A 23,823-nucleotide genomic window follows, 5' to 3' on the forward strand; every position below is an offset into this window, starting at 1 on the left:
ATTGTGTTTTGGGGAAGTTTGTAAGTTGTGTAAGAAATACGTTTCCCTTCGACTAGTCAATTTTTTTTACTTGTATTTTACCCAACCAAGCTATAAAACTCCTTTAGCCTCCTTCATATATATAAAGGATAATTACTTTAGGTAAGTGATAAGTATATTTAGACTATATATAAATTGAAAATTATACTTATTTTTCTTTGTTATCGTCCTATATTTTATTATTTCCGAAGTGACACGTGCATATACAGTTAATACATATAAATAGAAAACAAAATGAGTATTATAAATAGTGTATATCGAATTGTTTTATTTTTATGATCTAATTATTAATATTTTCGAAAGACCATAATTATTAAGTGAAAAAAATAGTTTTTTAATTCATATAAATTGTAATATTAAAATTAAAATATAAGATTAGTATACTACTTCAACTCTCATCACTATTAAGAGAAAAATATGTATTATAATAATGTCAAAATTTTTAATTTATTATCTAATTATAAATAATCATTTTTTTAACTCTTTTTAATGATTAGATATTTAATCTATACCTAATAATTAATCATTTTTTAATAATATTTTTCTCTTTAACTATATTTTTTCTATTCACAAAATTTAAACTTAAAATCTTATTAGAAAACTAAATCAAAATTCTCTCAAAGTAACTATTTGGTATAAGTATTTTTTTTGGTTTACTTTAATAATAATATTTGGCAATTGCATCAAAATTTTAAAATATTTACATATTGGTTTTGACTATGACTAATATTTTCTTTGAAAAAATTGATTCATCACTTTTAATAAATAAAAAAAAAAACTCTTTTTCATTTACATTTTTTCATCTACAAAAATTTAAAACTAAGATCTTATTTAAAAATGTATAATATCATTTAAAAACAACTTGGTAATATTTTTCATGTATATTGATTAAACTCAATTATTAGGGCACAAGAAATATAGTAATTTAAAGTTGTGCATCCCCAGGTAATGGTGTGGGTCCCTTATGGAGGTTTCTTATGGCTGTATAGCAATGCAAAAAGGTGTTAGGTAAATTTGTAATTTGGATTGTATATTTGGGGAAAGCTTGAGAAGTGTTGATAATTGCAAAAGAATAATGAATGGAGGTGGTTGAGTTGGTTAGGCCAAGGTACAAGTGGCGCATCACTTCTGCATCTGCCACGTGGCTCATTCCTACGCCAAGATTCAATGTAGAAAAAACAAATACCAGTCCATTTTTCTCTCTCTTTTTTGATAACATCTTAACAAGGCAGATTTCTTTCTGCGCGAGTTTGTCTATTTTTAGTATTTGATTAATTGGGACATCTTTACATTTGTTATTACGATGACAATTTTTCAAAGACATTTTTATGGTAACGATGCACCATGTCAATATATTTAATATATTATAATTATTATGTAATTAAAAACATAAAATTATCTATTATATTAGAGTTGTCACTCAATAATCACTATCAAATATATGTATAGAGTATAAAAATTGTTGGTTAAACATTTATACACAACCATATAACATCAGAACAATATATACAAAATTGGTCATCTCTAACATGACCATTCACCAACAAGTCAACTATCCAAGCTAATCTTATTCTACTCTCATATTAAATATGATTATTGCAATCCAATCACAAAGAAAAGAAAAGATAAGTTTGTGAAAGAATCAACATAACAAGTAGTGAAATTACAATATGCAACTTAAACACATCAAGTTAGCTCATAACATGATATTACCTTACTATCATCACTCATAACATATAATAAATAATACAATTTACATCATAAATTGCATTCTCAACATACACAACTTGAATACAGCTCATACAATCTTTCAACAACTAATGCATATTATGTATGTCAACTTATGAAGATTTCCTACCATAAAGGTAAGCATAGTGTAAGTGGCTTGACCTACTAAACTACAACTACTTGATCTATCACAACTAGATCAAGCATAAAAATTGGCAAGACTCTCTAAGCACTTGGTAAACAACTTAAATTGATTTATCAAGTTTCATCACTTAAACTAGGGAAGTCTGGTATTGTTGTTAGGATAGAACAACTTGGTTGTAAGTCTACCACAACCTTAGCATTCTTATTTAGACCTCATATGAAATTAGTTTGTTGACTATCCTACAAATACTATACACCTCTGTAGCAATCAGTTAAGAATTTTACCACTTGACTTCATTCCTTACTCATTTGGTCACTTCAATGACATATGGCTTGACCTGGCCCTCATATGGTTTTACATTGATCACTTTATAATCAATATGGCTCGACCTGACCCATATATTATTTCATACAAAACCTAAAGGAGACAGCATAAAAATAATTTCCCATTTTGGAGCCAACTTACTCATTAAGGGTTTTCAACTTCAAGCTCTCAAAGCACCATAACTTATATCCATACAATGGAATATGTTAATTTTTAAAACAATTTTACTCTCATCTAGTTTTTATGTATCTACACTTACACATATATCTCATCGCCACATGTTTAGTCAACTACTCAACTTTTATTCATAAGTAACTTACAACTATAGCAACTTTAAACATCGTTATTCATCATCTTAAATCAATCCATAATGAACTATAATCATACAACATCAATTATATAAGTGAATCATCATACTTCAACACTTAGACAACTTAAAACATAAATTTCATTTCAGTAAACCAATCTGACGACACTCTCCAAGTGTCCAACGTCATTGAGGCAGAAAGCCGTTAACTCACCACGCCCGGTGCCGAACCACTTGCGCTCAATGTGGATGAGATATAAATCCCTCATGTAAATCATGTTTAGTGTAACTAAACCTACGCTTGACCTCATTCAGGTAGAAAGCCTCTACCTAACCAATGCCTAGTGCCACAAATTTTGCATCCAATGTCGAATAGGTAGAGAGTCATTAACTTGTTCATGCTTAATGCCTCTCAACTTATGCCTAGTGCCATCAAATTAGAGATTTCCTCGAGTAATCATGCTCGATGCCTCTCAATTATACGCATAGCATGACTAAGTCAAAGAGCTCCTCACTAACCTACGTCAAGCACTACCAATTTTATGTTTGGTGTAACAAGACAAAAAAACCCCTAACTTGAGCCAAGCTAAGCATGATGGTGATTTTCACACATAGAAGAATCACCAATTTTGCTCAAAACCTGCAATTAACTCAATAAATCCAACATAGAGATTAAAAAAAATTTATATAGGCAATATACATGACTTAATTCAAGTGAAAACTACAACATACAACCACTAAAACTAAAAATCACCAAGTCTTTTAAAGGCATCTTCAAAATCAAAATTTTTAACAACATCATCATCTCATAATTTCAAAAAATCTCAACTACAAATGATGATTCCAAGCATCAAACAATAATTATAATTCAACAACTTTCAATCAACAAACTTCCCTTACCTCAAATGGTCGAAAATGATAAAAAGAGAGAAAAAAGGAAGAAGGACTTGAACTCTCCACATGGCTCTCGACCTCAGATTCCCGGCTTCCAAGCTTCAAATCTTACAATCTATTGTTGTTGCTTAGTTGAGGGAAAGATCTTACAAGGTTTCAGAAGAATCAAAAGAAACAAGATTTTCTATGGCTCCAAAGCTTTTTTCTCTAGCTTCTCTCTAACTTTTCTTAAGGTATGAACTTATGATGTTCATGTCTTAAGAAAAACATTAAATACTCTTTCCTAAACTTGGTCAACTTGACCTTAACAACAACTTAACTCTCAAGGATTTCTTGACCCTTAGAGTTTTGAAACAAAAACAATCACAACACTTCAACAATTAATCAACAAATATCATACAATTAATCAATAAGGTATAAATATTTTATTTATATATATATATATTGTTACACTTGTGTTCAAAGTTTTTCTTTTATCCATTTTTATTTTCATCAATGAGATAATTAAAAAAAGTTAAAATAAAATGACTAGATAGGTTAGCTAAATAATCTGATAAACCAAGTTAAATTATGAAAAGGTAACTTAAAAAATGTTGAGCTAATTTTTCAAGTCCAACAAGTCAGTCAGGCTAATAATTTATTGACCTAAACCTACCAAACTTATTTGGTTTTATTTTATTTTAAAAAAATATTAAAATAAAAAAATAAAATAAGGTGATCCATTTCACTTGCTTAATAAGCCAATATACATGTTGTCTAGATCATAGCAAAAAGTAAATGATTTGTAAAAGTTAAGTCAAATCAGATTAATTAACTTACTATCAGTAATTCTATGTAAGTCGAAACAAGTCAACTCATTTAATATCTCTAGCGATAATAATTTTATAACATAAAATGTTATATATACTATATAAACTTTTACTGTTTTATTGATCTTAATGATTATTGGATATTTTCTTTTTTATCATTCGGAAACTAAATTATGGTAAAAATAACAAATGATAATTTATTGAATAATTAAGGTGATTTACCTTAAATAAGACAAAATAAGAGAATTTTAAAATAAAATCAATAATTATATTTAATCTAAATATTTAATTTAATATTTTATACACGTATATTCACGTGAAGTGGCAAAAATAATAATATACACAAATATAGGACAAAACTATATAAATAAAGGAATATGTATGGGTAAGTGTGTGGATGATAATATTTTTATTTTTATTTTTAAAAAGTACATTAAAATATCTCTAAATTAAATAGGAGGGTAAGGGGCAGTTTGGATGGTTAAGTTGACAGCTAATTTTTTATTAAATTTTTTACACGGTGCACGCAATCTTCATGTGTGGTTCTTTCAAATTCATTGCGCTGCCACTATAATAATAGTTATGATATTTGCCAACCATTTTTATCATACTCAATAGCTTTTATTTATTTATTTTCGATTTTCTTCAGTCAAATATTTACCTTAAAATTAATGTTAAATTTTAATTTTAATTTCTATAATATTTAATTTATGATTTTAATATTTTAGATTATAATTATGTCATTTTAATCTACTTATTTTTTAAGTTTATAATTTTAGTTCTATAATTAAATGTTCATTAGTTAATTATTAAAATTATAACATTAATTATAATATAACATTAAGTAGATGACGTGATAATCAATATTTTTAGTCTTAATTTTTACCCTCATATATAAAAATGTAAATAAAAAAGATAAAAATGAGTGTAAAATAAAAAATTAAAAGTATAATTTACTCAAAATACTATTAAATAATAATTATCATATTATCTATTTAATTTTAAATATTACTAACGTTGTAATAATAGTCAATAGATTATCACTCATGAATAGAACTAAAATTGTAAGTTTTATAAAATTAAGAGATTAAAATTATAAAATTAAAAATTAAATAATCAAAATTATGGATAAAATATTATTAAAAATGAAAAGTATAATTTAAACTAAAAAATAATAATTAATACAACTTATAGAAAATTTTATGTTCATTGTATAGTGTTACTATAATAGTTTTCGTGGTGCATGATTGACCCAACTTACCCAAAAATTAATACAATCTAAAAAGTTTTATGTTCATTGTATATAGAGTTTATAGTTTTCGTGGTGCATCATTGACCCAACTCTTCCCAATAGGATGGGACTTCTATTTGATTTCACCAAATTATGAATAGAACTTTTAAAAAACTTGGTTCAGGTGTATTGCATAATGTATCTAGAAGACAAGAAGTTGGAAAAGATGTGTATATATGGTCAAACGCTTGGATTGAAGACCACTAATTGATGCGTTTTACATGATTTAAAGAAACTGAATTGATATTGACAATTATTTTTAGAATGAATTATTAAACTATAACCAAATAAATGTTCAATCTTTTTTGAGGGGAAGAATGTGGCTGCATAGTATACGACAATGACTTGGTCTTACAGCCGAATGCATGATGAACCGGACCGACACAAACTGCGATTTCTCGCATCATTATCTATATTGCTGTAAAAAGACAGAATCATAGATTTAATTCTTGATGTTATAATGTTAAAGAGTATATTTGTGTGAGAATCCAACTCTATATGAAAAGATTTTACAATAGTACGTGCCATATGTTTAATTGTCGGAATTATACTTCCTTATAAAATGTATCGTTGTTTAAATAAGTATGTTCGGCCTACGGTTTAGTATCTAAATTCTTAAATTTTAGTCTAAATGTCTTTATTATATATATAAAAAAAATAGTTTTCACATTTATAAAAAAAAAGTGTATCATCATTTTATTTATTAAAAGTATATAATACTATTATACTATTTTTTTTTTAATATAATGATATGATAGATCTATGTACTTATTACAACTCAATGATCAAGCAAGAAAAGACATAAACGTCAACTAATTTAGGATTGTCATACAAGGAGTACTTGAATATTTATGCAATAATATATCTGTATGAGAATAAACAACTTAAAATATAAAAGTCCCTAAGTGAGATTACAACAGAATCATATATACATACACAAATATCAAAACTATAAAATATAAAAGTCATAAGTTGTCAATCAACCAACAACTAGTTGAATCCATAAAAAACACACAAATATTAGAACTACAAAAAATAAAAGTCATAAGTTGATGGTCAAGTAATGATTAGTTGTATTAGAACAATTTCCACCAAAAACATATCATTTCCTAAATGATACAACATCTTGCTCGCCCTCGATCTAATCCTGCCTTGCTTCCATAATAATATGATAATCGCATTCCAACAATATAAAAACGCAAGGGTAAGCTTGTATGCAAAAAAAATAACACATAATATAGAAGCGATCAACTTTCTATATAAACAACTTCACAACCCTCAACACAACAACAACAACAACAACAACAATTTGTTTAGTTTATCAACACTGAACAACATAAATAATCATTCATAAGAATTTACAACTTATCAACTCAACAACACAACAACAAATTAACACAACGATTTAACAACACAACATCTATATACATCGTCACGCATTTCAACTAAAAGATCTCTTAGAATACAAGTGGGCAATATATATGACTTGACCCTACAAAATCAACAACATAGAAATAGCCATAGTACCTAGGTCATAGTACATAGTTTTGGATATCAATCCAATATCAATGCAACAATGATTTTTGGGATTTTGCCACTTAAACTAGGAAGGTTTGGTACCACTGTCAGGTTTAGTACAGCTTGGGTATGAGTCTGTCACAACATTGACATGCATTAACCAAGTCAATAGTGAAATTAGCCCGCTAACTATTCTCTTGATAGCACGTACCCTTCTAGTAATTAATTAAGAATTTTACTTATTGACTTCATACCTTACTCAAAATGGTCACTTCTAAACTGATATGACTCGACCTAGCCCCCATATAGTATCAACTAAGAATTTAGAGGAGACTCAACACTCCATTTTAAAAGACAACATACTTAATAAGGGTCTTCAACACTAGACTCTCAAAGCACCACAACACATATCCACACAATAGGATATTTCAACTTTCAAAAACAATACTCTCTCTTCTAGTCCTAAACCCACAATACAACTCAACAATATGCATCATACACATCACAGCTCAGCTCAGCTCAGCACAACTTCTCTACTTATTCAACACAATTTATATAACACTTAGAAAATTATCTAATTCAACTTAAAAAAACCCATCATACTCTACTTCATTTTTCTACAACAAGATTCATCAATCATAAACAACATATTCTAATATAACTTCACAGTAATTCAACTTATCATCTCAACTTAGTATATAAAAGCATTAAGTATAAAATGTCATGAAACAGGGCTCTTGCTAGTTGAAAGTATTCTCGTTGGATGAGTTAAGTGTAACGTAGTTAAAAAAAAATGATTCAATAGCCAGAACGGACCGTTCCTAAATTGGAACGGGCCGTTCCTGTAACGAACCGTCATGGCCGTCACACTACGAACAACATTACACACTACTGAAATATATATATATAAAAAGAGTATAATAAAATATTGTTACAATACAAGTGCTCATTAAGCCACCAATGACAACCAAATATATACAACAAAATATGCTACCATAAGGTAGCCTACAAAAAAAAAAAATCTATCTCCAGGCACCTCCTGTGGCCTCTAGCAGCTATCTCCAGTCTATCCCTGCCCTGCTTCCATACAACGTATGATCATCGCAGTCCAAACCACATGGAAACATGCAAGGGTAAGCTAGAGACAATAAACTACTCATAATAATTTAATCTGCAACATAACAACTATAATCATCTTCACATCTAACACAAAAGATAACAACACATATATAAATACATCTTAATATCATTTTCAACTTAATTTCACATATCAACGTTGTATCAACACCTCTCAACAAATACATGTTTAAAACAACTTACAATACAACATAACAACACAATCATCATCCTCAACAGAATCAACATACAACACAATCACAACATACAACACAATCACAGATTAACAACATAACAACTTAGATACAACTTTTATCAACAACAAAGCAACTCATGAACAACTTATGCGTCGTCACGCATTTCAACTCGGAGATCTCCAACAATTGAGGTTGAGCAGTCTAGGTGGCATAAACCCTACCGAATCCAACGTTTGACCTATCTCCACCAGGTCAGGTATAGTACAACATTAGGAACTCCAAAGAGAACCAGGTATAGACAACAATAGGCAATTTCTCAGGTGTGCCACTTAGACTCGGAGGTCCAGTACTACTGTCAGGACAGAAGGGTTTTGGTATGTACCACGGCCTTGGCTAGCTTCACCAATCCACATGTGGAGTTAGCCCACCCACTGTCCTCCAAGTACCACGCACCCTCCAGTATCTAGTCAAAGACTGCATCTCTAACTAGATACCTTACACAAATTGGTCATTCAACCATGACATGGATCGACTATTTCCATGTCGCCCACACAGTACTAAGGGATTCAACTTTAAAACAACTTTCAACTTATCACCTTAGTACTATGTATCTCAACTTCTGGCCGCTTGTAATCAGTATAGCTCGGCCTGGCCCCTATACTGTGGTCGCTTTGTACACGTGTGCCTCGACCTTGCCCACACACGGGATCAACTAAGTCCTAGAGGAGAACAACACAACGTCCACTCCAAGGGACAACTTCCCAATGAGGGTTTTCAACAAATTGGGCTCTCAGAGCACCATAACTATCTCAATCCGCACAATGGGATGAGCAACTTCGAAAACATCTCCTCTAGTCCTAGTGATCAACAACTTATCATCACAAATTAATCAACTTAACAACTTAAACAACATACAATTTTTCAACTCATCATTTAAATCAACATTCAACTTGAACAACATAATTTATTAGCACAACAACTCATCACAACTTGTTTAACAACACATTTTAACAACACAGCATCTCATTTCAACTTTAAACAACACAATCAACTCAACAACTTATTAGCTCAACTCCTAATTTACAACTTAATCATCATAAAATAATATATTCTTAACACATGGCACAACATACAACTTTATAGCAACATACAACTCTATACTCAACATGCATCTCCATGTAATTATACAACTTCTTATTTCAATTATACAACTATGCAACTCTTTTCTAACAACTTAAAAAATATTATCATCATGCACTTCATAACATATATATGTCCACACATAACATATAGCAATTTTATCAACTTAATGCAACTTAACAACTTTAAACAACTTTAACAATACAATAAATCAACACAACTTGTAAATAACTTCATAACTTAACAACAACATGCATTTCTAACAACATCATTAATAAATATTTAATCATATAATAACAACCCACAATATTTTCATCATATAACACAACTCATACTAATCAACCTAAGTATCCAAAGGAGTTCCCAACTCACATACAACCAACAACTTTACAATCTAGCTTCCCTTACCTGAAGATTGGCTCAGCATTGCCAAGAGCTGAGAAGAAGTGGAATTTCCTTCCGAAGCTCAACCCGAGAACCTCCATCTTTCAAAAGTAAGCTTTCTGGCCCAGAGTCCTTCTCTCTAAAACTTTCATTTTCTCTCCCCCCTTAACACCTATTTATAGGGGTTCAGGAGTGGCCAAAACGACCTGCTCTGAATCCGGAACGGCCCATTCTGCACCCTAGCATCACGTACAAAATTCACATGCAGAACGGCCCGTTCTGAAATCAGAACGGCCCGTTCTACATCCAGAACGACCCATTCTGAGGTTTGGAACGGCCCGTTCTCCCTCCAGAAAAGCCCGTTCTCAACCACGATTTACAGGTCAATTTAATAGCTTAGAACGGCCCGTTCCAGATTGGGAACGGCCCGTTGTGGGCTATTAAATCACCTAAAATTGGGCTTTCAAAAACTTGCTACGTTATAGTTCCAAACTACTAAAGAAGAACGGGCCGTTCCGGAAGGAGAACGGGCCGTTCCAGAGGGAGAACGGGTCGTTCCAGATCAGTCCCAGAATGGGCCTTTTTGATTTTAGAACGAGCCGTTCCGAATGGAAATTTTGAACGTGATTGAGGAGTGCAGAACAGGTCGTTCCGGTATCGGTACAAGCCGTTCTGGCCATTCCGAAAATCTATAAATAGGGGTTGGGGGGCCTTCAGGAGAATGTGAGTTTTTAGAGAGAAGGTCTCTAGGTCTGTGAGCTCCTTTCTCTCCTAAATTTCTCTGTATGATTTCTTTTCTCCTCTAGATCACTAACTCCTTCTGACTTTTCTTGAAATTCAGATTAGAAAGATTGCTTTGGGAGGATTGAAGTTCCGGGTTGAGCTTTGGAAGGGAATTCTATTTCTTCACAGTTATTGGCTATTCTGAGCCAACCTTCAGGTGAAGGAAGCTAGAGTGTAGATTGATTAAGTTGTTGGGTGTGGGTTGAGTAGTTGTTGGCTTAAGTTGTTAATATGCTGTGTGTTGATAATATGTTATACGTTGCAAAAAAAACTTTGTTTTTATGTTGTTTATATAAGTTGACATGATAGATGAATTTTAAATATGATGTATATTGCTGAAGTTGTTTATAAAGTTGTTAAGTTGCATTAAGTTGATATTGTAATGACTATAGTTGTTTAATTAAGTTGTTTGCATGTTGTAAGTTGTCTATTGTTGTTAAGATGTATATTACTGTAAAGTTGTATGTTGTTTAAGTTGTTAAGCTTATTAAGCTGTGATGATGAGTTGTTGATCACTAGGACTAGGGGAGATGTTTTCGAAGTTGCTCATCCCATTGTGTGGATTGAGATAGTTGTGGTACTTTGAGAGCCCAATTTGTTGAAATACCCTCCTTGGGAAGTTGTCCCTTGGAGTGGACGTTGTGTTGTTCTCCTCTAGAACTTAGTTGATCCCGTGTGTGGGTAAGGTCGAGGCACACGTGTACAAAGTGACCACGGTATAGGGGCCAGGCCGAGCTATACTGATTACAAGCGGCCAGATGTTGAGATACATAGTACTAAGGTGATAAGTTGAAAGTTGTTTTAAAGTTGAATCCCTTAGTACTGTGTGGGCGACATGGAAATAGTCGATCCATGTCATGGTTGAATGACCAATTTGAGTAAGGTATCTAGTTAGAGATGTAGTCTTTGACTAGGTACTGGAGGGTACGTGGTACTTGGACGACAGTGGTGGGCTAACTTCACATGTGGATTGGTGAAGCTAGCCAAGGCCGTGGTAGGCTCATACCCAAACCCTTCTGTCTTGACAGTAGTACTGGACCTCCGAGTCTAAGTGGCACACCTGAGAAATCGCCTATTATTGTCTATACCTGGTTCTCTTCGGAGTTCCTAACGTTGTACTATACCTGACCTGGTGGAGATAGGTCAAACGTTGGATTCGGTAGGGTTTATGCCACCTAGACTGCTCAACTTCAGTTGTTGGAGATCTCCTAGTTGTATATGCGTGACGACGCATTAAATATTAAGTTGTATAATATTGTTGTTGTTGTTGTTGTATTAAAGTTGCTTCTAAGTTGTATGAATAATTTAGGTTTTTATGTTGAATTGTATGGTCGTTTGTGATGATGATTGTTATGCATTTATTGCATGATTATTAATATGATGAAGTGTGGTGTTTGACTTCATGATTGGTGGATTGTATTTTATGCATGAGTAGTATTGGATAGAGTGTATGGTGTGACTCTGAATATGATTGATAGTTGGATGATGTGTAGTATAGATTTTAATCTGTACTTGTAGGATTGGTTTTGAACTCTAGCTTACCCTTCTGTTTTCATGTGGTGGAACTGCGATGATCATACTTGGTATGGGAGCAGGTCAGGGCTAGCTTGGAGTTGAGGTGATCGCTGCGAGACGGGGAGTTTTGATCCTTGTGTTAGAGTTACCACCTTGGGTAGCAGTTTTGTGCTTGACCGGCACTAGGAGATAGTAGTTTTGGATAACTGTATAAATACCTAATACTTAAAAACTTAATGATTCTTAAATATTTTTTCATGTTTTTTGTATTTATAAGTTATCCAATTTTATTATTTATCTTAGTTCACTATTTTAGTGCGATTCCACTAAGTGTAGGGACCATGGCGGGTCGTTACATTAAGCTTTCTAAAGCCCCTTGCTAGGCGTCGTTACTCTCACTCAACAAAGTGAGCATTGTAGCTTTTCTTACTAGGTTGGCTTTTGGCTCGCTAAGCAGTCAAACTCCTTTAGAGCTCTTCATTAGGAATCAAGGGCTCGAGCTCAATGAAGGAGTAGAAATCCCTTATGGGTCATCTTGTATGGAAAATAAAACCCTTTATCGATTCACTCATCAAGCGCACTATATCTTGCTAAACGAGATTACCATAAGACCATTTTCTTGCAAAGCAACATATCTTTTGTTCAGCGACATCATGATTTTGGGTAGGTGTTCATCACTTCATGAATGTGCGTTGGGCGTTGCATAATCTTGTTAAGCAAAAACAAGGTTTTCACCCAATGTGACTTCTTACTAAAAACTCAACCATCACTCACCACCAATTCAACATGCAATATTCAACACAACACCTACACTACTTATACAACTCTGAATTCAAAAGAAAATATCATGCATCAACAACATGATCAAAGATCATCATTTCTCCTTCAAAAACACTATAAGCAATCGAAAACATAAAACATCAAGGTTCTCACTTCTCAATTCAACATCAAAACCACCAATGGGCCAAATAATGTAATAATCAACACATGTAACACAAAAGAATTAATCTTCAAGCTTTTATTACCTCATTAATTTGGACTTACTGAGCTATCCAAGTTGCAATCACATGGTTTTTGATGGTGACATCTTAACAACTTGTTTAAGTAATCATTAGTTTAGTAGTTGTAATGATTAGGTTAGGTAGTTGACGTTAACTTAATCTAACCTAGGTTATTCTTAAACTAGGATTAGCCTAGGTTGCTTCATAAGCTTCTAGATATTTAACTAGAGTTAGTTAGCTTATAGTTAGCTTATGTACTAGATAGCTAACGTTAGTTACATTTAATCATGGTTAATCTAGCTTACACCATAAGCTAACCAAACTCTACATATAGTTTTTCTTTGAACATGGCTGATCACTTTTGGATGTATATGAGAATAAATCTTTGAGTTTCTCTTCTAAAAGTCTTAGTTATCTTCCTTAGAGAAATATCTCCTTAAGATCTTTTATCAAGGAATTCCTCCATGTGACAAGATAAACACTTTTTTGCTTATCTTTAGAAAGTAGCATCCTTTTCTAACATTTTCCACCATTTTGGTTTGTTCTAAAGTTTGTTCACATATGAAAGAAGATTGGGCTCAATATGGAGACTAGTGGAGGGAATCACCAACCATCTCTCCAATGATTTTTATCATATACCTTCCCTAATTTTTTTGTCAACTTTGACCACAACAAAAAATAACTCTAAACAACTAAATAGTTAAGAATTTCATAATCTTTAGATTTCTAAAAGCACCAAAAAAACATCATATCAACACAAATCAAATAACATCAATATAAACAAAGCATATAACTTACAACACAATGTTACAGTTGAAGCTAAATTTTTAATTAACTTTATAAAAATGCAGCTTGTTTATTTAGTTCAGATTTAAAAAGAAAATAAAAATATATATCTTATGTAATAATATTATCATATATTTAAATATCAAACTAATAATAAGTAATTAACACCTCAAAGACTTAAATGCAACAATTGAAAATTTTAAAATCTTAGTATAATATTTTCTTAATTCAAGAATGACAATGTCATACACTTTCAAACATCATAATGGTAATTATCTTTAGTTATATTAATCTTCAAAATCTATAAAATGCTATAATCGATTTTACCCTTGTAAAATATCAAACAATCGAGTCTTTTAAATTGTAAAAGTTAGTCTAACTAATCCCAAATTTTTTTTAAAAAAATGGTAAAATAATTTCAGAAACAATAAATCAATCAATTTAATTCATTCATTACTAACTAGTGTCATTTAAAGTTGTTATAAAAAAATATATATATGATATGTTAAGTTCTTGAATAACAACTAACTTTAGACACATGTGATTGTCACATCATAAAGGATGTAAACAGTGGAGCATTGTGAAATAATAATTGATTTCTTCCTTTTACATATTTTTTATTTATTTTTTCATTATCAAGGAATATTTTTCATCAAATACTAGAACAAACTCTCTTGAGGGTTTGACATGTACCAAAACATGAATATTTTCTCCCAGCTAGAGTTTTCTAGAATCGCAAGAGTTAGGATAATCTCTAATACTACTTAGCTAAGCGATGTGAATCTCTCTCTGCTTGTGTCAATCCAAGTTGTTCTTTAATATAATGTTTAAAAATGTTAAGTTCCTACATTTTATTATACCTGTGTGTTTCACACAATTTTATTTTAGGATTACTATGACATGATGATGTTTCCTCAAACAGAAGATTAGAAGAATAATACAAAGTTGATTGGAAGATGAAAAAATAATATGTAAGAAAGAAAAAATGATTATTATTACGCTAAAATTGAAGTCATTTTCATCCTTTTGATGTAACGACAACATATATATGCCTAGTTAATTGGTTATCCCTTAAACGCTTAATGTCTCAATTCAATATATTTAACCAAATTATGACACCAAATGATAATGAAGAGACTACTTTAGTTGATAATATTATAATTTAAATACTATTTTATCATTTTTTATTTTAAGAATAGATGTAGTCGATCATTACAATTTTAAGGATTAAATTAATTAATCATTTCCAATTACAAGGACTAATTATAATTTTATTAATTTTAAGTGTAAATTTAATTGAAAATTATAATTTGGAAACTAAATTTGTTATCACTTATTTCAAAAATTTACGAGGTAGAGAGTGTGTGTTAGCGATATAGAAAATGATCTCATTTTCAATATCACATTACAATATTAATATAAAAGAACTAGTCATTCTCATGAAATAACTCAACACTCATGTGGAAAATAACTCATGATACAAGTTAAATAAAGCATGAAACAAATATAAACCTAAAATTTACAAACAAGTCGTTAGTCTAAATGGAATGAACTTTAAGGTGTGAAACTCTCTATCCTATGCATCAATACTCATAAATAATCTATAAATAAGTTCTAATTAGTTTTAAGAAAAGTTTAATATAAAAAGAAATTATTCACAAAATACCTATATAGATAAAGGAAGTCACATTTTCTAAACTTGAAGACAAACACATAAAAAAATAGGTACAAAATTTAAAGAAATAAGTCCATGAATAACAATAAACTACTACCCCAAACTCCATAATTTAACCATAGTTAGCCCTTGGAACTCTTGCACCCAACGTGAACTAACCCAAGCCCTATAGACCAATCACAAAGAGCAACTTATGCTCTTTGTCACTCTCAAATTCAACATTATACCACTTACGACTAGCGTGATGCTAGTTTGTGACAACTTGCAAGAATATGAGAAAGATTGATGGAGGACTATCCTTGGTGCTTCATGTGAGACCCATCACATGATTCATGGCTAGGAGAATGGAGGAAGATAAAAGAGATATCATGTATGGATCCATCTCCTAGGCCCAATTTGAGTAATATAGAATTTTATTGCTTTATTCCAATTTTACCCTTGTACTTTAGGGTATTTTAGTCATAAAATTTATTTTACTTGTATTTCCAATTTTACCCTTGTATTTTGGGGTATCTTAGTCATAGGATTTATTTTCTTTTGTATTTCCCATTTTACCCTTGTATTATGGGGTTCTTTAGATAATAGATTTTTAATTTTTGGGCTAGGGTATTTAATTAGGAGGGTAACGCATTTTTAGTGGTTTTGGATCTATTTTTTTGGACTTAGAAAGGCTTAGGCCCAAGTGGAGGGCAAATGTTACATGGTCTTATCATGCAACTAGATGTAGCCTAACTAAACCCAAAGATTCCATCCTTGGCCACCAAGTTGCATCTAGGGTTAATTTGGGTTTCATTTGGTGTGCATTTGACATTGTGAATTTCGGCCATGCACTCTCCAAATGCAAACCTAGATGCCTCCCACTCCTATAAATACCCAAGGCACCACACCTTGTAAATACTTTGGATTATATGATATTGAGTGAGCATTTTATGCCTCAAAATCCCATCCTTGGTCACTAGGTTAATTCGGCTAACCTACTTCATTCTCCACCCTTAGAGAGTGAAACCCTAGAGTGGCCTCCATCTTCATCTTGGAGTGAGCCAACCTATCTTGAGCAACCATACACTTCCGCCCACTTTTACTCTCTCACACCCAAATTCCCTTTTCCATCTTAAACGTCCCATTTCTTGACCTTTGGTGAGCCTAGATCTTTGGGCAAGGTGACCTTCTTCAAGGAGCCAAAATCATCCATGGAAGGGAGGTCTCCATCAAAGATGGCACAAGTAAACCCAAGATTGTAATTTTCAATTCAAATGGTGAAGACATTGATTTTAGGCCTATTATTGTTTCTTATGATGATTTACACTCAATTTACACATCAATTTCACACATATCATCAATTAAAATCCATCTTCATAGTTCTCTACAAATAGTGTTTCCTACAAGAATAACAAGATCTCAAAGATTCATAATTACATCAATTAATCTATAATTCACAACATCTACAACACAATTATGATATGAAGAACACATAAAAACCATATAAAGCACAAATTCCAACATAAAAATTGAAACCTTGAATTCTCCTAAGAACTCAGAAGCATAGACGATGAGGTTAGGGCCAACTCCATTATTCAACATATAACTCACACCTAAGAAAGAGAACTCTTAATCTTTGTTACTTTGATGAACGCTTGATAAAGGATAAAAATCTCTAGGGAATGATCTTGATGCTTTTATGTTTTCCTCTTGGATTATTGAGTTTAGAGAAGGAAGAGCATAAATGTAAAACGTAACTCCAAAGAATGAATTAACCTCTTGACTCTTCTAAAAAATAACCTTTAACCCACTGTTAACTCATTCAATTAAATAGTTTTAACTTTGGCTACACATCTATTCCCACACATTTAATCAAAATTGTTGCAATTAAAACATTTGTATTAAGCCATGTATTAAAACACTCATTTATTTCATAAACACTTAGATTATTTTTGTAACACTGTTATAAATTGTTATTTTTTTAGAGCTCTAAGGGTTAAGAGATCCTTGAGAGTTAAGTTGCTATTGAGGTAATTTAGTTGGCCTATTTAGGAAAGAATATATAGGTTTTTCTTAACATGTGATCTCATAAGTTTAGTTCTTAAGAAAAGTTAGAGTGAAGTAAGTGAGATAAGTTCAAGAGCTAGAGAAGACATGTTGCTCATATTTCTTGTTGTAAATGTTTTTGCTTTGAACTCTAGCTTACCCTTACGTGTTTTCATGTGGTTCGATTATGATGATCATACTTGGTATGGGAATAAAGCAAGGATGGACTAAGATGTTGTTCAGTGAAGACCATCTAGTGGATGATAGAGTGAAGTTTTTTTTGGCACTTTTGTTGAGTAGTACTATGTATAGGAGTTGCTAATTGATCAACAACTTAGATTGTATAGTTATTTCACCTTTATATACAAGATATATAGTACATATTCTCGTATCTATAGGTATATAACTTTAAGTTAATAATTGTTTCTCTGCTAGTAATTATGTTATCTAGTATAGAGACCACGTCGAATCATTACAATAAATATATGATATTATGTAAACTTAGACTTTTCATTTTCTAACAATATAAGAACCATAAACTAAAACTCAAATTATAAAAGGAATTTACTATTACACATTAATTCAAAATCCTTAACTTGGATACTAAATCTCTCAATCTCTCAATTACAGATTTTCAACATCTTTATTTCTCTCGTTGAAAGGTACATTTCACACATTCTTTATGATTAAGCAAAAAATTCAATTATCTCAAATTATCTTTCATTTATATTTATATGTTTGTTTATGTAATTTTCTTAACGACGTATTTATTTTAATTTAAAAATAACTTTATATCATAAATTTCAAATATGAATTTATATATTTAAAACATTTATTATTAACTTTAATAACAAATTAAAATTTTAAAAATATTTATTTTTTATGTCATAATTATAAATATATAAAGAAAATATTTAATTTGCAAAATGAAAGTACTATAATACAAGTTGAATTAAAAGGTAGTATGTTAACCAAGGACAAAAATGTAAGATTTTATTTAAGATAATAATATTTTGTTGATGAAAGATAATAACATTGTAACGACTCACCTTGATTCTTACACTCTACGACACAATTATTAGCAGCGAAAAACTTCTAACTTTAGACTATAAAATTACAAATACGAGAAATATGTACTATATTGCATGCATATAAGGTGAATAACTACATAAATATGAGCAATATAAATACAGTAATCCGATAAATGTAAACTATACATCATAAATTGTCGTTCAAGCAACTACAACTGTCTATACAAATCTACCATTGTTGGATAGTCAACCAACATGCAACTCCAATGCCAATGCATGGCCTCCATTGCTACACTCTAGACCTATCCCTACCTTACTCTTATACCATGTATGATCATCATAGTCCAAACTACATGGAAACACGCAATGATAAGCTAGAGTAAAAACAAACAACATTATATAACACAAGAAACACGACATCATCATCATCTCATCTCCAACCACATAAGACAAGACATCACCTTATACAACACATATCATTACCACAACTCAATTTCAACACAACAACATATTTCATCACAAGATCAACACAACATATGAACAACACCATCAACTCATCACATCATATGCTCAACACATCAACTTATGCATTGTCACGCATTTCAATTAGGAGATCTCCTACAACACAGGGTTAGCAATTCAAGTGGGATAACCCTACTGAACTGACAACATAGTATGATCTTTTTGGGCTTGTTAGATTAACAAAAAATTCAATATAAATCCACAACATAGCAACTCGATTTCTCGAATGTCATCACTTAAGCAAGGAAGTATAGTATTATTGTCAGGGTAGAATAGTTGGGTATGGGCTTACCACAACATTAGCTAACTTAACTAAGCCTCCTATGGGATTAGCTCACTGAATACCCTCCAAATACTATGCCCTTTCGATACTTAATTAGGAACTAAGTTCCCAACTTTGTATTTTTTTCAATTGGTCGTTTGTAATCAATATAGCTTGACCTATCTCCCATACTTTGGTTGTTTCATATACATGTGCCTTGACTTCCCAAGAAGGACTATCAACAAATTGGATTTTTGGAGCACCACAACATAATATCCACCCAATAGGATATGCAACTTTTGAAAACATCTCTTCTAGTTCTAAATGGTCAACACAACTCAACAACACGATAACTCTTAATAGATTCAACACAACATCAAAATCAACACACAAATTTACATCTTACCACTCAATCATCACTACTCATATTCTACTCTTTAATCAACATACATCTCAACAACACATTGTATATTCAACACAACTACACAATCAATATGCAACTCTGTCAACACACATTTTATAACTCATATCTACTTCTCAACTAACAACTCACAGAAAAATCATTACATACTACTTCATCATTACAACTCATTCATCATATCTTCATTTAACAACTTAAAATCAACAAGAATTCAACACTTCATCAATTAAGACATCATACATTTTTTTAACAACTAGCACCCAAGGTTATTCATTCTACACCCAACGTCGTCTAGGCAGGGAACTCTTTGCCTCACCCACACTCGGCGTGGCTAAGACAGAGGCCCCTAGGACTTCGTGCATGGCGTGGTAAAGCACCACACCCAGCTTTATCTCAAGTAGAGAGCCTCTACCTGATTCTTGTTTGGCATCACTATGTTGACACCCAACAAAATTCAAACAGAGAGCTCTAGCTTAACCATGTTGGATGCCACTCAACTTTGGGCCTGATGTCACCAAGTCAGAGAGCTCTCTAGGTTCCCAAACCCGACACCATTCAACCACATTGGCACTAGTCCAACTCGAGATGAGTCTCTCTCCTCACGCCTGATGCCACCAATCCTACTCCTGGCATGAACGAGATAAAAAGCCTTAAGTTAGAATAACGTCTAGCACCTTGAAGGCGCACTCGACGTGAAATCAAAATTCTACATATGTAGAACCCAATTGAGCCAAAACCTGAAATGCAACAAAGATCCAGCACATGCAACAAGAGATAATGTCTCTAGTCAACTCAAATGACTCAAATCATGCACAAAAAGCAACATACAACAACAATATAAAGAAAACCATCATATCTCCCCCTTCATACAACTCAACCTCAACCTTCACACATCTTTTCACCATTTTAATCAATTCAATCATAATAATTTGGAATCCAACAACATTTAGCATGAAAATCATCCAACAGCTTTCACGTACAACAAAGAGAACAAAAATCTAGCTTCCCTTACCTTGGGTAGCTTGGGTCTGAGGTAGAAGAGAAGAAAGATTGAGGCTTCGCAACGAAATCAGTGAATTGAATCAAGGTTTTGACCACTTGAATCACAACAAGGCAGTTTAAAAAAGGTTTGGAAGAAGAAGAGAAAAAGATTGAGAGAAAAAAAGCTCACGGGCTAAAGACCTTCTCTCTAGAATCCTCTCTCTAGACTTTTGAGGGAAATGAGTTTATGAAGCTCTATTCGAAACAAAAACCTTATATATTCTTTCCTTCGGACCAAACTAGATCTCTACCTAAAGAAACTCCTTCTCAATACCACCGAATCTCCTAAAATATCCTCAAACCCAAACCTCTCAACACTGATTAACAATTCACTCATCAGTATAAAACAACTAGAAATAATATAACATTATCATAACTTATAGTGTTACAAACATAAAGTAATTGAATAATAAAACATAATAGTTTGAAATTATTAAAATTATGTTATTTATTTAATATAATAAAAAATTCATTAAATTATATATCTAGTTTTTTTAATTTCATATATATATATATATATATATATATATATATATATATATATATATATATATATATTAAAGATGCTTATTTATCATTTCCAATCTATGAAATGTCAAGATTCACCTTACCAACATATGCACACATGAAGACAATCTCAAGACTAATGTGACTCTATGAATTTTTTTATATTTTTTTTAGCAATTGGGCGTAAACAGATTTTAACCTTTTCCCAAAACTATGATAAGGCAAGCAATCATAAATTTTATGTCAAAGAAAAAATCACAATTTCTCCTTAGAAAAGGAAAACGAATCACAATTTGCAAATGTAAAAGTTACTTCTGTCAAATGCACCTTAAACTAGTACAATATATAAATTAAACTAAGGACAATCTGTTTTTAAAAAAAGTTCTTATAAAAAAGTTATTTTAAATAAAATAATTTTTTTTACTTTTTAATGTTTTTATTTATAAAAAAAATAAGTAATTTAAAAAAAATAAAAAATTCTTATATACATCTTAAATAAAAATAAAATTTAGCATTTAGAGACATTTTTTTTCAAAGTTTAAACAAATGGAACGTTCATCTCCTATTATATTTTTTTGAAAATATGTTACAGAAAAACATCGGTCAAAACGAAAACCCTTTTGTTTCATATTTTCTAAAGCATAATCATTTTTAAGAATCTTTAGCATCTTTTTATTTTTCATATATTTTCCATTAAATCATAAAATAAAAAAAAAGTATGTTTTTAATCATTTTCTAAAAATACAAAAATGTAATCATAAATGAAAAATTACTTTTTAATTATTTTGAGTACCTAGAAAATATTTATTTATTATAAATTACAATTATAATATAATTTATCATTCAAAAATATTTAAATAAATTTTATTATATTTATGTATTATTCTTACTAAAATTTTGGTCAACAAAATTTAGTAAGGTCAATAAAAAATGGTATAAAATTTTTATAAAAAAAAAAACAAAAACAGTGATAAAGATGAATCTATATCTTTGTGCATTTATTTGGACTCTTCACTCCAACTACAATTGCATATATCACATAAAGATGGAGTTCAAATTCCTTCTTAATTAATGTAAGAAATTCATTTTTATGAATAATCTATAAATATTTCTTTAAATTTTTTTTAGTTGTGAAGTACTTGATAAATTATAGAAGTTCCACTCACTTAAATATTTTGTTACTAAAAAAGTTAAAACAGAAATTTTGTACAAATTAATTTTTTTATACACATCAACACGTATATGGTTTCACATTTTTCATGCATTTATGTCACAGCACAGTAACAGAATCCAAATTTTCTTGTACTTGACGCAAGAAAAAGAGAACATAATACGCAATATTTATTTTTCGACCATGCATTTCTTTATTCGATATGTGTTGGCGCAACAAATCTGAACAACGTTTGTAGTCAGGGCATGGGCTACGCAGACATCAATCTTTCTTAAGGTTCCTTTGCGGCAACTGGATCGTGTCGGTAACCTCTGCAATCCACCGGGGATATCCGGTTGCGCCAAAAGCCCAAAACCAGCTGCTAGAGTTTTGAATCCGTGTACGGATTTGGGATACAATACAAGCAACAAAACTGATTTCCCGCCGCACAATTTGATTGGGCCACGTGGATGACTTCTCCACCGCACGATTTGATTGAGCCACGTGGACTCACATGTACCTGACCCGTCGATTAGAGAATTAATAGTATCAGACTATCGGTATCAGTCCTAGGGAAAAAAAATAACAATAACCGCTTTATTTTTTTTTTTAAATAAAAAGGATATAATGGATTGAATAGTTTGTTAAAAAGTATAAAAATTTTAGACAGTAAAATTTAGGAACAGTACAAAAAGAAAATTACAAATAAATAAAAAAATATTAAAAATAAGAATAGTTATAAAAGTAAAGTAATTACAAGAAAATGTGTGCATGAAAACGACATATCATATTTATAATATTATATAAAAAAATTTATTGTATGTACATATTAATTATTTTATTTTAATAATGATAAACTATATTTTATCTATAAAATTAAAGTTTAATTTTAATCATAAAACTTTTTAAAGTCATCTTTTAAAAAAATCTGACATGATATATTACCTTATTAAAAAACATGTTTTACATTAATAATGTTAAATAAATTGATAAATTTAATTTAAAATAAGTTAATAATTTTATTTTTAAATATGTATCCAACTTTTTTAATTTACATAATATAAAATATTTTATTTTATTATTATTAAAATACATAGTAGAGTTGAAGAAAATAATATAAAAGAGATAATTCATGCATATTTATATAGGCACTTACACGACATGTGATAAAAGAATTTTTTTTTAAATACTTTTTATATTTTATTTATAATG

The sequence above is a fragment of the Cajanus cajan genome, chromosome 1 (assembly GCF_000230855.2).
Source record: "Cajanus cajan strain Asha chromosome 1, NIPB_CcT2T_4, whole genome shotgun sequence".
Lineage (NCBI taxonomy): Eukaryota > Viridiplantae > Streptophyta > Magnoliopsida > Fabales > Fabaceae > Cajanus > Cajanus cajan.